Raw genomic sequence first — 16383 nt, 5'->3', positions numbered from 1 at the left:
GAGGGGGGCTCGGGCGGGGAGGTCCGGAGCGGAGAAGCGCCGCAGACGGTTATGTAACCGCTTCCATCCCAAAAAACGATCCGGAGGAAAAGGGGGGGGCGGCAGTTGCCTGGGGCTGGATGCTGGGCCTCCCCCCGCCGCCTTTCTCCCTCCATCCCCAACTTCTGCCGACTCCCCGCGTCCTTCCCTTGCTGGGCTCAGAGTGGCCGAAAACTACTGCGTGTGTTGACTGCATAGCCGCCCCCCCTTCGCCCCCCCAACTGTCTGGCGGGCATCGGTGTCCGAGGGGGCTGAGCTGGCAGGCGGGGGCGCCCAGTTGCAGAAGCGCCTCTCGCAGCAGCGCTGAGCTCCCTCGCTCAGACCCAGCCGTTACATAAACTCTGCTGGGCGGGCGATTGGCGGCCGCGGCGGCAGCGATGTGAAGGCCGGGCAAGCGCGCAGAGGCTGGGCGGAGCGGCGCAAGGGATCGAGGCGGCTGCGCGCCACGCTGGCGAGTGCGCAGAGGCTGGGCGGAGCGGTACAAGGACGCCGGGCCTGAGGCGCCGCGCGGCGGAGGCGATCCAAGCCCGGGCGATCGAGACGCACGTCTCGTGCCTGTTCAGGGACCGTCCCGAGGCTTCCCTGAAGCCTTCAGAGCTCTTAAAACGACCATCCGAGCAACCCGGAAGTCACTTCCGGTTTGCTCGGAGGGTGGTTTTCAGCGCTCCGAAGGCTTCTGGGAAGCCTCTGGACAGTCCCTGAAGCCTCCGGAGGGCCTCCGGGGGGTCGGGGGAGGCTCTTTTTGCCCTCCCCAGGCTCCTATAAAGCCTCTGGAGCCTGGGGAGGGCGAAAAAAGCATGCAAAAATGGGCGCGTTGTGCACGCATGCGCACTGGGGGGCACGTTGCATTATGTGTGCGGCACGCCCGCACACGACACCCCCCACGCTCCCCCCACTTATGGCACGCGAGCCAAAAAAGGTTCGCCATCGCTGACCTAGGATGAAGAAGGGGTGGGTCTTGGTCTTTATCAGAATCCCCTCTCCCTTGTTCTACCTCTCCCCTGCACTGCCCAGCCTGACTCTGCCCTTCCCCAGTTTCCTCCACAGACAACGGAGCCAATCTCTCGCTCTCTGTCAGCTGTTCATCTTCCATCTCAGAGTCAGACTCCAATGGAGGCATGACACTGCCCCAGAGGGTTTCTCCCAAGCAAAGTCAATGGGGAACACTTAGTTTGTTTAACGACCCTATGATTCTCTTAACAACCATGGCAAAAAGGTTGTAACATCAGGTGTGACTCATGTAGCAACTGCATTGCTTAATGACAGAGGTTCCAGTTCCAATTGTGGTTGTAAATCAAGGATTACTTGTAATTCAGCAGCCGTACCAAAAGTCACTGGATATCTGCACCTGATGCTTAATGCTTTAAAAACTGGACTCTCAGAATCCAGAAACATCACTAAGTTCATTGGGAAGGAGGAGACTAAACTCTTCCTGTTCAAAGCTCTCTTCATTGGGTCACTGGAAAGTGGTAGAATTCAGTTTATGTCCCCACTGTGAAAATCTGAAACGTTAGTAGCTTCAGTTCTAGTACTTGTATGTACTATTATAATCAATTCAGCCACACACATCATTCCCACCACTGTTCAGAGGTGGTATTCAGCAGGTTCTGACCAGTCTGGAGAGCCGGTAGCGGAAATTTTGAGTAGTTCGGAGAACCAGTAAATACCACCTCTGACTGGCCCCGCCCCCATCTATTCTCTGCCTCCCGAGTCCCAGCTGATCGGGAGGGAATGGGGATTTTGCAGTAACCTTCCCCTGTCATGCCCAACCAAGCCACACCCACCAAGTCATGCCACGCCCACAGAACCGGTAGTAAAAAAATTTGAATCCCACCACTGCCACTGTTGCATGAAGAGACAAAAGGGGGCAGCCCTAACTATAGGCACAATGAGACAACTGTTATCAACTCAGAAATGCTGGAAGCTGGGGAGGGTCACTATTGAGAGATCTTCTGGCCATCCCTCCTGAACCTTCCTTCCTCACAGTCTTCATCTTCTGCTGGTGGACTGATGAGGACAGACATCTTACACCATATCTAAATTGATCTGCTGCTCTGAGACATAGCAAAAGACACTGCCACTGTGGATACTTCCATCCTGAATAAAACATGGGTTTATATAGGTTTGTTTTTTGTATATGAAAGGGGAGAGGGGACATAATCTTATCCTTTGCTTAAGCCTAAAAACAGTCTTAGCCAACCTTGAAAATAGGGCTTGCTTTTTTATTACTAGTTTACTACTCAGCTTTGGAGAGAAAGCTACTATATGCATACTATTAAGAAATAATGTACTTATCTTTGAACTTTTTCAGGTTACATACACAGGTTTTGTTTAACATCCCAATACCCTTCTGTAACTTTCTCCTTCAGGAATGTTGCTTTTCCAGCAATCAGATAGAATCATGTCAATTCTGATTGAACCTATTGAAGAGTTATTGTAATAACCTTAGAAAATGCAGGACATGACTCTCACTTATACAAGTCCAGTACTTCATTGAGATCTGGTGTTCTTATTAGTTCACATTAGCCCACTAAGGTGGAACTGAAAAAAGCCATTTTCAAGTGTAAACATTGAGAAGTTGATTGATCCTTTGCCTCGCCTCACAGCCTGCATTTCTCTCTGTATACACACACACACACACACTTCAGACCTGACCTTGAGACTTCAAACAGGATTTTGTCAAATATTATAAGTAAGTCGAGGATTCTTTGAGTTTGCCTTGAAATTAGCCAATTCATCATCTTAGCAGTCCCCGTTTGGAAATTATATACTTTCAAATTGTGTTCTGGAAAGTACCTTCCTTTGCAGGACAGGAGGAAAGTAACATGCTAAACAGGTTATCTGGCCAAGCCTTTAAACAGGATTATAAAGAACAGCTTTTCCTCTTGGCTTAACAAAAACTAAAATACTTGAAAAATATTTGATTGCACTTGGCCTCAGTTTTGCAAATTAGTTTCCCCCAGCTGGTTGTAAATCCCCAAGAAATAATAAAATACCCACTACTGACACCACATAACAATACTATTTACATTAGTTGTCTGCAATTCATCCAGCAAAAATGAAAACCAGCAGCGAAAGTTCATGCTATCAATTCTGGAGTAACATATGTACATTCAAGGGACAATCATACTGCCCTGAAACTTTCACTGACTTCATTGAGATGTCTTGAGTCAATTAATTTGTGCTTATTTTTATCAATTAACAACCTAAGATTTAAATACAGTTTAAATGTTTAATACAGATAGTCCTCATCTTACAACAATTCATTTAGTGACCATTCAAAGTTACAACAGCACTGAAAAACACAACTTATGACCGCTTTTCATAGTCATGAACTTTTCAGCATCCCCATAATCATGTGATCAAAATTCAGATGCTTGGCAACTGGTTCATATTTATGACCATTGAGGTGTCCTAAGGTCATGTGATTATCTTTTGCAACCTTCTGACAAGCAAAGTTAATGGGGAAGCTAGATTCACTTAACAACGGGGTTACTAACTTATCAATTGCAGTGATTGACTTAACAACTGTGACCAAGAATGGTTGCAAAATGGGGCAAAACTCAATTAACAAATGTTTTCACTTAACAACAGAAATTTTGGGTTATATTGTGGTCGTAAGTTGAGGACTACCTGTATTAGATTTTCTATTTTCTGGGGGAGGGAGCATTTGAGGGTTTCATCTCATTATTTAGACTCTTAAAATAAGTAAAGTTTTAAAACCTCTCTCTCTCTTACAGAATAGAAATTTTAAAAGAATATAAATAGAATGATTATGGAGCAAGTAAAGTACAGTTTATTATATTTCCAAACAGTAATCTACAGGAAGTAATAATATTGGCAGGGTTTGCAAGCAGAACACTTCTCATTAATTTTGGGACAGGAGGATCCAAGGCACCTGTCAGTGGTTAGGATCTTGCAGGTTTCTTTGTATGTATTCTGTTTGTATTTACTTATATTTGTATTAGGCTAAAATGCCTTGTATTTGCTTAGGCTAAAATGCCAATTGGGCAAAGTCGTGTGAAGTGAGTGGGTGGCATATTGTAATGTTAACTGAGATTCTTCTATTTGAGTTGAGGTTTATTAAACAAGTTCCATCCAGTCTCCAACCTATCCTTTGCTGGGAAACCTGTTGAGAAGTTGGTCAATTTATAAAGAATCCTAAAAGTAGATTATCTTGATCTTTTCATGATGTCAAACATGAGATGGGAACAGTATTGTTTATGCTAGAATTTTGTTAGGACCTGGAAGAAAAAGTACCTTCTCCTAGTCTTTCAAATCTCTCAACAACATTAAAAATTATTGTCCATTATATTATTGTGGCCCATCTAAAAATACTTGGGGATGCAAACACTGTTCTTCAATAGTCCAAATCCAACCTGAGTGGCCAATTCCAGTTGCAAACAAGGAGAGAAGCAGTCAAGCCTGCTGTTGCTCCACCCTTTATAACCCCCCAATGTGTTCATTTTAGCTTTAATTTATCAACAAGTCATCTCCAATTGGGTGTTCAAAAATACTGACACTTCTCTTCCCAACTTCCCCAGTGACTACATCCTCAAGATGGAATTATGGAGGAGGAGCTTCCGGCGATGGCAGTCGCCTCCTGAGCTCCTGAGAATACTATGGAGCCCCCGAGGGAGGAAGGGACTGCAGCCGGCCCACATTCCATCGGAGGGCCGACGGTTTGACAGTTCGACCACCCTGGCTTGTTTCGGGCTCGTTTTGGTCCGCCAGGGTGGTCGGGGAGGTCGGAGGGGAAGACGAAAGGACGGCAGTAGGCGGAAGGCGGGGCAGAGAGCTGGAAAGCAATGGCGGCGGCGCGCGGCGTGAGGATTGCGCTGGCGGAGAGAGAGACGCCGGTGAGAAGAACGAGGCTGGGAGCGAGGCTGGCAATGTCGGAGCGGTCAGGAGAGGCAGACGGAGACGGTGGCGGCGGCGGGACGAGTGGGAGGAGTGACGCCGCTGCCAGGGATTCCTCCGTGGTTTTCTATCGTCTCCTGGCGGCTCCTATGCCCCCGGGCCCGCCCGGGCCTGCCAGAGCCAGCAGAGGACGCCGAGTGTTTATTAAGAACTTCGGAGCGCCGGGTGGAGGCCAGGGTGGAGTGTGCCCACTGGACTTTCTGGACTTTCTGGATGGGAGCCAGGGAGAAAGGGCGAAGGTACAGGACAACGGTTGGGGGTGGTCTGGAACATCGGAGGCCACCGGAAGCCCTGTTTCAGGGCCATGGATAGGCCGGAGCGGTTACCTAGGCCTAGAACCACCGGGCCAAGAACGCCCCCCCCACCCATTAAGGAACTCACTCACTCATCTGGGACCACCTTGGACTACTACCCACCTTTCTGTCATCTCTGCCAGCTTTCACCATTTGGAGACATTCGATCATTTTCTGCCCCCCCCCTCATCCAAGTACTAACTGGACATTGAAGCCTCCTACTTCCTACGGAGACCCTGACCCACTGTCTACTAACTTTCCACCAGCAGCACCTGACCCCACCGGGTTTTTAACAATCTACTCGAGGACTGACCTGCTCCGCCTGCGGGAGGCCCCTCTCTCGCAGGCATGGCCCTTAGCTTTCTCAAGGGCCTGCCTTGATGACGGGTTTGTGAACCCTGAGAGGAGGAAGAAACGGAAGCTAAGGGGATTTTTAATTAAATGTTTTGTATCGTTGTTAGGGGGTTCCAGGGAGGGAGGGTGGGTCAACCAGGCCGGGAGGGGAGCCAGTGCCAGACGAATAGGTGAGTCCAGGAGGGAAGTGAGCGGGGTGGGGGGGAGGGAACAGGCTATTCCAACAGAGGGTTGTTTTATTACAACGGTCGCGGGGAGGGGGGATGCGAGGACAAGAGAAGATCACAAGGTCGGTTGGGAGACCGTGGTTGCTGGCTACGCCTGGTCGTTTGTACCAACCCCCGCAGTCTAGGTGGCCAGGAACTACAGAGCCAGGGCCTGCGGCTGATGCTTTGCAATGCAAGATCTGTGACCAACAAGGCCCCCCTCATTAATGAGTTGATCTCTAAGGGGGAGCTGGACCTTGCAGGGATAACGGAGACCTGGTTGGGCCACGAGGGTGGTTTACCCCTCGTGGAAATGTGCCCACCGGGTTTCCGTGCATTCCATCAGCCTCGGGCCCTGGGTAAGGGTGGTGATGTGGCGGTAGTTATACGGGAATGTTTAGAGCCGAGAGAGTTCACTGTCCCTCAGATACCCGGGTGTGAGTCCCTAGGTGTGAAATGGGGCCCAGGGAGGCAGTGGGGTCTGCTGATTGTATACTTGGCTCCTCGCTATGCATCAGCGGCCCTGCCCGAGCTCCTCGAGCTGATCTCAGAGACGGCAGTTGAGATCCCCAAGCTTTTGGTTATGGGGGATTTCAACTTGCCGTCGATGGGAGTAGCATCTGAGGTGGCTCGGGAGTTCATGGCTTCCATGACAGCCATGGACCTGACCCAATTAATTCAGGGCCCCACACATGAAGGTGGCCACACACTGGACCTTGTTTTTGTATCTGAGCAGTGGACGAGTGATCTGGGAATAGGGGACTTAGTTATTACTCCCCTGTCATGGTCAGATCACTCATGTCTCCGGCTGGACTTCCCTGGTGCTACCCCCCACCGCGAGGAAGCGGAGCCAGACTGTCCAAGCTGGTACCGCCCCAAGCACCTGATGGAACCGGAGAGGTTCCAGACGGAGCTTGGGCCACTACCTGTAGCCCTGACCCGCTCTCGGTCGGAGGACTTAGTGGCCGCCTGGAATAGGGCGGCGTCTGGGGCCTTGGACCGGGTCGCGCCTTTGCGACCTCTCCTACGGCAGCAACCCACCCGAGCTCCTTGGTATACCGAGGAGTTGAGGGTGATGAAGCCCATAGGAGATGTCTAGAGAGCAGGTGGAGGTCCTCACGCTCCGAATCTGATCGAACACAGGTAAGAGCCTATTTACGGACCTACCTTGTGGCATTGAGGGCGGCCAAACGTAGACATGGTGCCGCTCTTATTGCGTCCGCTGATAACCGCCCAACCGCCCTGCCGCCCTGTTTAGGGTGACCCGCTCCCTCTTATCGCAGGGGACGCGGGGGGCACCCTTACAGGGCAGAGCAGAGGAGTTTGGGGAATATCTGCAGGACAAAGTCGCTCAGATCCGGAGCGGATGGGCCCCCTTCAGTGGACCGGGCGAGCCGTCAACAGTGAGTCTTGTGAGACCATTCTGGGAGGAGTTTGACTCTGTTGCCCCCGAGGATTTGGACAGGTTACGTGGACGGCTGCGACCCACCACATGTTCAATGGACCCGTGTCCCTCCTGGCTGGTACTGGCAACCTGGGAGGTGACACGAGGCTGGCTTCTGGGCCTGGTGAACGCCTCGTTGGGCGAGGGATCCTTACCAACTGCCTTGAAAGAGGCAGTGGTGAGGCCCTTACTCAAGAGGCCTTCACTCGACCCGACGGAGCTAGCTAATTACCGTCCAGTCTCCAACCTTCCCTTTCTAGCGAAGGTTGTTGAGAATGTGGTGGCACAGCAATTTCCGCGACACCTTGACGAATCCGAATATCTAGACCCGCGCCAGTCCGGCTTCCGACCCGGGCACAGCACGGAGACGGCCTTGGTCGCGTTGGTTGATGATCTCTGGAGGGCCAGAGATAGAGGTTGTTCCTCTATCCTGGTCCTATTAGATCTCTCGGCGGCTTTTGATACCATCGACCATGGTATCTTATTGCGCCGGCTGGAGGGGATGGGAGTCGGAGGCACCGTTTTGCGGTGGTTCGGCTCCTACCTCTCCGACCGGACGCAATGTGTGTTGACAGAGGGGTAGCGGTCGACCCTGAGGCCACTCACTTGTGGGGTGCCACAGGGGTCGGTCCTCTCGCCTCTTCTGTTCAACGCATATGTGAAGCCACTGGGTGAGATCATCCGTGGTTTTGGGGTTGAGTACCATCTGTACGCTGATGATACCCAGCTGTACATTTCAACTCCAAACCACCCCAACGAGGCTGTCGAAGTGATGTCCCGGTGTTTAGAAGCCGTCGGGGTCTGGATGGGGGACAACAGACTCAAACTCAACCCCTCCAAGACTGAGTGGCTGTGGTTACCGGCACCTCGGTTCAGCCAGCTGACTCCATCGCTGGCCATAGGGGGCGAACAATTGCCCCCCGTGAAACGAGGGGGCGTTCCACCAGGTTCGCCTGGTGCGCCAATTGCGCCCCCTACTGGACCGGGATGCCCTACGCACGGTCACTCACGCACTGGTGACATCTCGCCTGGACTACTGCAATGCTCTCTACATGGGGCTTCCCTTGGGACGCGCCCGGAGACTGCAGCTAGTCCAGAACGCAGCCGCGCGGGCTGTCATGGGGAGTACTAGGTACTCCCACATAACACCTCTCCTGCGCGAGCTGCACTGGCTGCCTGTGGTTTTTCGGGTGCGTTTCAAGGTTTTAATTACCATCTTCAAAGCGCTCCATGGCACAGGACCTAGCTACCTGCGGGATCGCATCCTGCCACACACATCCCTGCGGCCAATCCGCTCTCACAGGGAGGGACTTCTCCTGGTGCCGTCCACTAGGCAATGCCAACGGGCGACGCCAAGGAGTAGGGCCTTCTCTGTGATGGGCCCAACCCTCTGGAATGACCTCCCCCCCGACATTAGAACCACCACCGACTTCCGCTCCTTTCGACAAAAATTGAAGACTCACCTGTTCCGATTAGCTGGCCTGGCACATGCATAACTTCTACCTCCTGGCAGATATATTTTTAACTGGTATTTTAGGGGAACTGTTTTAAATTTAACTTATGGGATTTTTTAGGGGTTTTTTTAAATTATATTTTAGATACTTTACTTAGACGTACAGTTCTTTTTTAACCTCCTCCATATCCATCTATTTAACAATGTAATTATTTAATTATTTAATTATTCATGTGATGTATTTTCTGTATGGACTGTACACCGCCCCGAGTCCCTTTTGGGAGAGGGGGCGGTCTATAAGCGCAAATAAAAGTAAAGGAAAGGAAAGGAAAATGCCCCCCAAAAGGAAATCGAAGTCAGAAGACTTAGCGATGCTCAAGTTGAGAGGGTTACCTTATTTTCTCATAATAGTGCTTAGTATTAAAGCAATTTCTTAAATAACAGAATGTAAACCTGCCCAATCAGTATTAAAAAAATAAATATATATTCTATATCCTATATAAGATATGGAACTATATAGTAGGATATTTCCTTTTGATTTAAATGTCCTTTCGGTTGTATTGATTATAATGTTATGACAATGGGGTGGCCTGTAAAACTTGCAACAAATCTTATACACTTCAGACAACAAAGCTATAATTATCTAAAGTCTTAAAAGACATCTTACTTCATATTCTAGTTTGAAAATAATGTTTGCATGCCACCTATCAAAAAGAAAAGCAACCTCCAGGTCAAACTAAGCGTCCCTCTGAAGATAAAATTCTGTCTAGGGATTAACAGGGACTAGAAAATTAGAAAACTTTCCTTGTCTGCTTCTCCCACCCCCGTTATAAACCAGTTTCTTCCTTCCACCTCATCCCTCTGGGGAACCAGGAAAGGATTGAAGGAGAAATCCTTACCTCACCCTAGGTCTGGCTAACTAAAAAAAGGGGTAAACAAACAAACCTTTGGGAGTCTGTAGCTCAGCCAAGCTGAAATAGAGGCTAGGAAGCTAATAGTCAATTCCAGGATTGAAATAAAATTGAATTGTAGCCAAAAGAAGATTAGGTTCCACATAACACATCCCACCACCCCCAGTTAAAAAGAGATAAAACACACACACAAAAACCCCATATGCAATGCTAACTGAAGCAAAACAACTAAGTTTCTAGCCTTGCCTGTGGATAAACTCCTCATCCAGGACTCCAGCTAACTGTCCAAAAAAGTCAAAATTCTTCTGGCCCAGAGGCCTGACAGAGTCTCCCCCCCCCGCCCCACTGTATTGGCCCACAGGGATCAGGTGACTCCTTCTGGGCACATGGTTGGCTTGTGATTGTATGGGCCCACTGCTGCCACTAAGCTAACCTAACAAATGCAATTTTATTTCTAATCATTTTCTATTAACATTATGACTTTAAATTTCCCACTGATAAGACAATACATGTGTGGTCTCACTCAGAACAAATATGTGAAAACTGTACTGAAGAACTGTTAAAAACCATACTTTTGTTGTATTCTCCAGAGGAAGAGGAAGAAATGAATATTAATATAATCAGATTGCTATATTTTGATATGTACTATTTGAACTCCACTATTAGTCAAAGCCATAAGACTACTCCAAATCACTTTACTGAGGAAAGATTTTCATATCTAAATATTTAATATATTTATAAACTATAAGAATATTGTCTATGTTTAAACGTGAGAAGTAAAATTAGTGTAGAGACACTTTCAGAAAAGTCTTTTATTGCGCAGTTCCCTCTGTCTCATTCATTAAATTTGGAGCATGGATGTGAGGGGGTGGATCTTTCTATTTATAATATCGTGTACGTCCCCCCCCCCCCACACCATTCACTGGATTATTTCACCATTAAAAATCAAAGAGATCAAGTTGGAATAACTGTACATTGTCTTTGACTGGTAAGGTTAATAGATTAGAAGTCAAAATGACAAACTTAAAAGAAACTACCCAGTCACTATATGGTTTACAAGCCACAATGATTGAGCACATACTGTTAGATATTAACACTAGCTACTATGGTTTCCACTCCGGTCCTCTGTTCAGGCGGAAACAGAGGTTTAATCTGATTGGTTGAGAGGTCTGACAGCTCCCTATAAAAGGAGAGCTGACAGACCGAACTGCCGCGGGATTGTACATACTTGACTGTTACAATAAAGAGCTGTTGTTGCGTTAAGCCTGAGTCTGCCTTCTCATTGCCCTATCTCACACATACTATATAGTGCCATTATAAAAGCATAGTAGTTAAGATTATACCAACAAAGGGGCCACAATCTAATCATCTTTGAATTGGGAGAACTAATGCTCCTTCTCTTCCAGTTTAAGTCAAATAACAAAGGAGTTTGCTTGAGTTTTCCTCAAACTGTGAAACTAATCTAGTAAATTGCACATAAATAATTGCTACACCCTTTGATATTTCCAGTCATTTTTGCTTCATGTTCAGCGTGGATTTAATGCATCTCTACCTTTCATAGTGCTGCATGTGAGTCTTATCAAATGTATATTGCCAGCAGGAGGATATTATATCAGGTACTTACTGACCGAAGAACCTCTATGCCCTTAAAATAACTTACCTTCATTTTAAAAAAAAGAATATTACCTCCTGGATCAGATCAATAGCTTAGTTTACCTTATATAGGTAGTCCTCAACTTACAACCAATCATTTTGTGGCCATTCAAAGTTACGATAGGACTGGAAAAAGTGACCTACAATCAATCCTCAAAGTTACGACTGCTGCAGCATCCTTCTAGTCATGCAATCAAAATTTGGGTGCTTGGCAACCAGCATATATTTACAAAAGGTAGGAGCATCCCAAGGTAATGTGATTGCCATTTGCAATCTTCCCAGCCAACTTCCAATAAGCAAAGTCATAAGGGGAATCTGGAGTTGCTTAACAACCCCATGATTCACTTAACACCTACAGTGATTCACTTAACAACCATGGCAAAAGGGATCATAAAATGGGTGTGACAGTGGTGAAATGCAATTTTTTTTACTATCGGTTCTGTGGACGTGGCTTGGTGGGTGTGGCGTGATTTGGTGGGAATGTCTTTGTGGGTGTGGCAAGGGAAGGATACTGCAAAATCTCCATTCTCATCCCGCTCTGGGGCCAGCCAGAGGTGGCATTTGCTGGTTCTCCGAACTACTCAAAATTTCCGCTACCGGTTCTCCAGAACCTGTCAGAACCTGCTGGATTTCACCCCTGGCTGTGACTCATTTAACAACTGCTTTGCTTAGCAAAGAAAATTCTGGTCCCAATTGTGGTCATAATTTGAGGACTACCTGTACTGTACCCAGATGTATGCAGCCATTTTAAAAGAACTGAATTTATTTGAAAAGGACAGATTTTGGGGGAGAGCTAAATAGATTCCATTGGCATAGCACTCCATAGTTGGAATGCAGGTCTTAAGATTTTCTTAGACTGAGGCTTTGTAAAAAAAAGGTCTAGAAGTCATCCCCTGATCTTGATCAGAAACCAAAACTTGCCAGGTAAATCAGTAGTTGGCCTATTAAAAGTTTCAAGGGAATGGCTTGCTCTAATAAGGCCTGGAGACGAATTCAAGATTTAGAAGTTTCTCTATCGAATCCAACCCTACTAAGCTGTATGCTAAGCTTGAAAAGTATGAATATTTCCTGGTCTGAATGTGAAGTGAAGTTTGTGTTTCAGCACAGGTTTATGTATCTGAGTGTTTTTGTGTGCAAATATACCCATTTGCTTGTGACACTATGAAAATTTAAGAAAAAGATGAATTGGACTCAGGGGAAAGTGTCTGTGCGATGGAGAAATCCTGGTGTGGCTTCCAGAAGACTTAACCCAGTGTTTCTCAATCTTGGCAAGTATTAAAGAGGCGTGGACAGAGGCTGCCTGGGGAATTGTGGAAGCTGAAGTCAATGCCTCTTAGAGTTGCCAAGATTTGAGAAACACTGCTTTAACCAATAGTCTCCTGAATTCAACATAACTTTCCAACTCTCTTTTCTTGGATTACGAGGTTGCTTAAGAGAAAAGGCGATAAATGTGAATGGATGGAGGGGCTGATTTCCACATCCCAGTGTCACTTAACTTTTTTGGGGGGTGGGGTAAGATTGTGGGAACGTTTCATATCAAGGAATGTAAAACGATTTAAATCTGTCAACTGCTGTGCTATGGTGTCCACTTCGTATAACATATAATTGGCAGTACAGACCTTTTAAGCACTTGCTGCCAGTGGCTGGAAACGACTTCAAGAATAATATTCTGCATTTGCATCATCCTCCGGATGCATATACATGCAAGAATCCAGAGTCATTCAAACACATTTTCAGACATGCCTTAAAGCATTTGGCATCTATAGAAATTGTATATCTGACTAAGACTTCAAAAGGTCATTACTCATTAGTTCATGAGAAAGCAATGTAAGTATCTCAATGCTGATCTCAGAGCAGTTACGTATGATTAAAGTTATTATTTTGTATTTTAGAACAGAAGAATTATATAAATGCTAAGCAAAGGTGCTTTTTTCAAGAGGCAGCTGGACTCTCTGGTTTTTCTTTGAAGGCGTTTCACTTCTCATCCAAGAAGCTTCTTCAGCTCTGGGACTTTCTCTCAGTCCAACCCACCTCATTTGGTTGCTGTTTTGGGGGAAATTGAAGGAGGAGGGAATGTTAGGTATGTTTTATGCCTTGATTTATGTATAAAATGGTGTCTGTGTGTGTGTGTGTGTGTGTGTGTGTGTGTGTGAGAGAGAGAGAGAGAGAGAGAGAGAGAGAGAGAGAGAGAGAGAGAGAGAGAGAGAGAGAGAGAGAGAGAGAGAGAATGAATTGTACTCCAATCTTCTGCATGTCCTTCCCAAAGTAAGACCCACTGAATTCTGTGCAGTTGACCTCTGAGGCTGCAATATAAACGTTACCTAATATAGGCCTTGACATGGGCAATGATAAACTCTTGAGTACATATTATGTCATAGTTATATCATGCAACATTCCATTGTTTCCTCTTTCATTTAACTTAGGCAGATCAAAAGATGGATGCTGTGGCTTTCTTTTTTCTGAACCAGCCATGATAGTGCGATAATGAATGTAGCAACAAATGAAAAAAATCTACCTAATTTGTGAACCTATCTTTTATTTTCAATCAACTTGCAGAAAGTAGAAAGAGGCCATCTTAATTTGACATTATATTGGCAGGCTTGGAAGGCCCAATCAGAAGTGTCTTTCATTGTGCAGAGGAACACAAAGGGCACTCTGTTTGAGCAACTCAAAAAAGAAAGCTAAAATCTTGCAGGCCACTCCCCATGTCAAAGGCTTGATCTGAATGCATGGAGGAGACTTACTCATTACAGAAGCATATAACAACCAGTTAATAGAACTTTGGTCTGTTAAATTTCAGCAAGCTTCTCCTATCCCCTTACTCACCCCCATTGCTTGGCTGGCTTTTCCAAATTTAATTATTCACAACATTTCTGCATAGAAGAAAGAGGAAAACCTGGAGCCTACATATTTTTTTTAAAGTATCCTGCTGGATGGTGACCCCTTTGTATATCTGGATTAGCTTTATATTTTGCAGGGCTTTCTTTAGCCAAACTAAAAAGGCGACAGGGTGGCAGATGTCATTTAGGGTATTAGAAAATGATGAGGAGAGAAACGTAGTCCTAGAGTACAAATGCCCCATATTCATACAAGGGTAAAAATGTGAACGAACAATGGGTATAGTTCCCAGTTTATTGTCCAGTATAGCTTCAAGAATCCTAAATTATTACTGTCAATCTAGTATATTTGGTTGTATATTAGATGGAATGGGTTTGTTTGTTTGTTTGTTTGTTTGTTTGTTTGAACAACAAGTTTTCTGGTTTTATTATACATTAATTCACTGTTCCTTCCTCCAGGCGGTACCTATTATAAAATCACAGCCTGAGGCACTTCTAAATCTTTAATTGCTTGTCTAAACTAAATTTTCTTAAAGCTCTGCTTACATCTGCACACATAAGGAATTTACCATAAAAGGGGTTGAAAATCCTTGTTGCACGCTCACTAAAAGAAACGAAAAAAGCACTCACCCTTTATTAAGGAACAAGTCCTACTAGACAAACCAAAGTAAATAAAACTACAAAAACAAATAAGAAGAACATTCTCACCGAATGTTGTGGAACACTCTGTTAAAAGTATACTTCTGTTTTACCTCCATGGGAAATCCATTTAAGACGTCTTTATTTTAAATCACCTACCAGCAACAATTCAAATTCTCATGCAAGAAGCTGAGATCAAAAACAGTTCCTCCAAAGACATTCTTTAGTCTACACACAGACACACATAAAACAAACAGTGGATAATTATTTGTCACACTGACACTTTTTGTTCATGCAGGTCAACTACAATGCTCGAATAATAGTCTCTAGCTGCAGCTGTAGGTATCTCAGCCAGCAGAAAAGTATAGCAAACTTTGAATGAAACCATCTTCTTTGAGGTGGTTTTAAATCTGTCATCTGCCAGACACCAGAAAATGTCCTAATTTCCCCCTTCCCTTTGTTGTTTGGAATATATTTTATAATGAAACAGAAGTACCAGTAACCCAAGTATAAAATTCACCGAATCCAAATACTCTCTATGGGGATTGGGGGGCTCACTACTTCCTTCTTCTTTGCTTAACAAAGTCCAACTGCTGAATATGACATCACTCCCAAGAGCTTGGGACTTCCAAAACATATGCTGACATGCCATTCAGAATGAACGGTCTAAGCAGGAAAGAGGAAGAGCGAAGGAGAAACAATGCAAGAGGAAAGAAGCAAGAGAAACACAAAAATGGAAAGTTTTCATTACCTGATACAGAACAGACTTTCTTTTCCATGCCATGCTTGATTTTGTAATTCCCAGACCAAAATAATAATAATAAAAATTGCCCTATTAACAAGAGGGACTGGACGGCTGAGTTGGGAGTCAAATACCTGCTGTGATCCCCACAGCTCCTTCACATGACATTTCGCAGAGCAGAATCTATCCAAAATGATTGCCCAGGGAGAGGGAGAGGGAGAGAGAAAAAGGGGAGAGTACACAGACTGGCTGGGTTAGTTGTCATGGAGATCACTCTCCCTCACCCTTTCTCTCACACATGCTCCCTTGCTTTCTGCACACAGTCTCTCTCTCTCTCTCTCTCTCTCACACACACACACACACACACACACACACACACACACACACAAGTTACACTGAGCGTCACCACTTTGGAAGCTATTCTATGAACCAGCACTTTTTTTTAATGCAATCTGTCCCTCCTCCCTGATTCCTGTCAAGAAAAAAAAAAGCATTTAAAAAAAACCCCCATGGTCCGTAGTTGATTATTACAGATTAGGAAAGATAAAATGTTTTCAGCAAGTGACGTAGTGTAGACAGAAGGGGGCAGGGACAAGCTGCATTGCTAAAACGTATTATGCAATAAAATAGGAGTGCCTGCTGTTGAGTCACTGAAGGTGCAAGCATATGTGGCCAAATCTGGCATTTCTAACTTTGACATAGATTGGAAATACAATAGTAAGAATCTCAAGGTTAAAAAAAAAGCTACTGTTGCAGGAAGACGTACCTTATGGCTTAACTCCGTTTTTTTTTGTTGTTTTTGCAGGGTCCTTAATGTCTGCAGATCTTCCTTGTCATCAAGCCAAATATCCGGTATTCTTTCATCCTTCTGCAGTTAAAAAGAAATTCAGGA

General features: G+C 45.7%; 1 protein-coding gene across 5 annotated transcripts in view; it reads right to left on the bottom strand.

Moving 5' to 3' along the window:
* DENND2B (DENN domain containing 2B) overlaps window positions 1-16383 on the bottom strand; it is a 159021-nt gene that overhangs the window by 105332 nt on the left and 37306 nt on the right. For 4 of the 5 annotated variants that reach the window (XM_081949497.1, XM_081949495.1, XM_081949496.1 and 1 more), the window contains one exon: window positions 16258-16359. The gene's annotated coding sequence lies outside the window, so the exon portion shown is untranslated. Of the gene's footprint in view, window positions 1-15500; window positions 15773-16257; window positions 16360-16383 lie in introns of those variants that run through there. The other variant, XM_081949499.1, reaches the window with a different exon arrangement.

Source organism: Natrix helvetica (assembly GCF_964273705.1).
Source record: "Natrix helvetica genome assembly, chromosome: 1".
Taxonomy (NCBI): Eukaryota; Metazoa; Chordata; class Lepidosauria; order Squamata; family Natricidae; genus Natrix; species Natrix helvetica.
The sequence above is the reverse complement of the archived record's forward strand: the minus strand, read 5'-3'. Positions and strand labels throughout refer to the sequence as shown.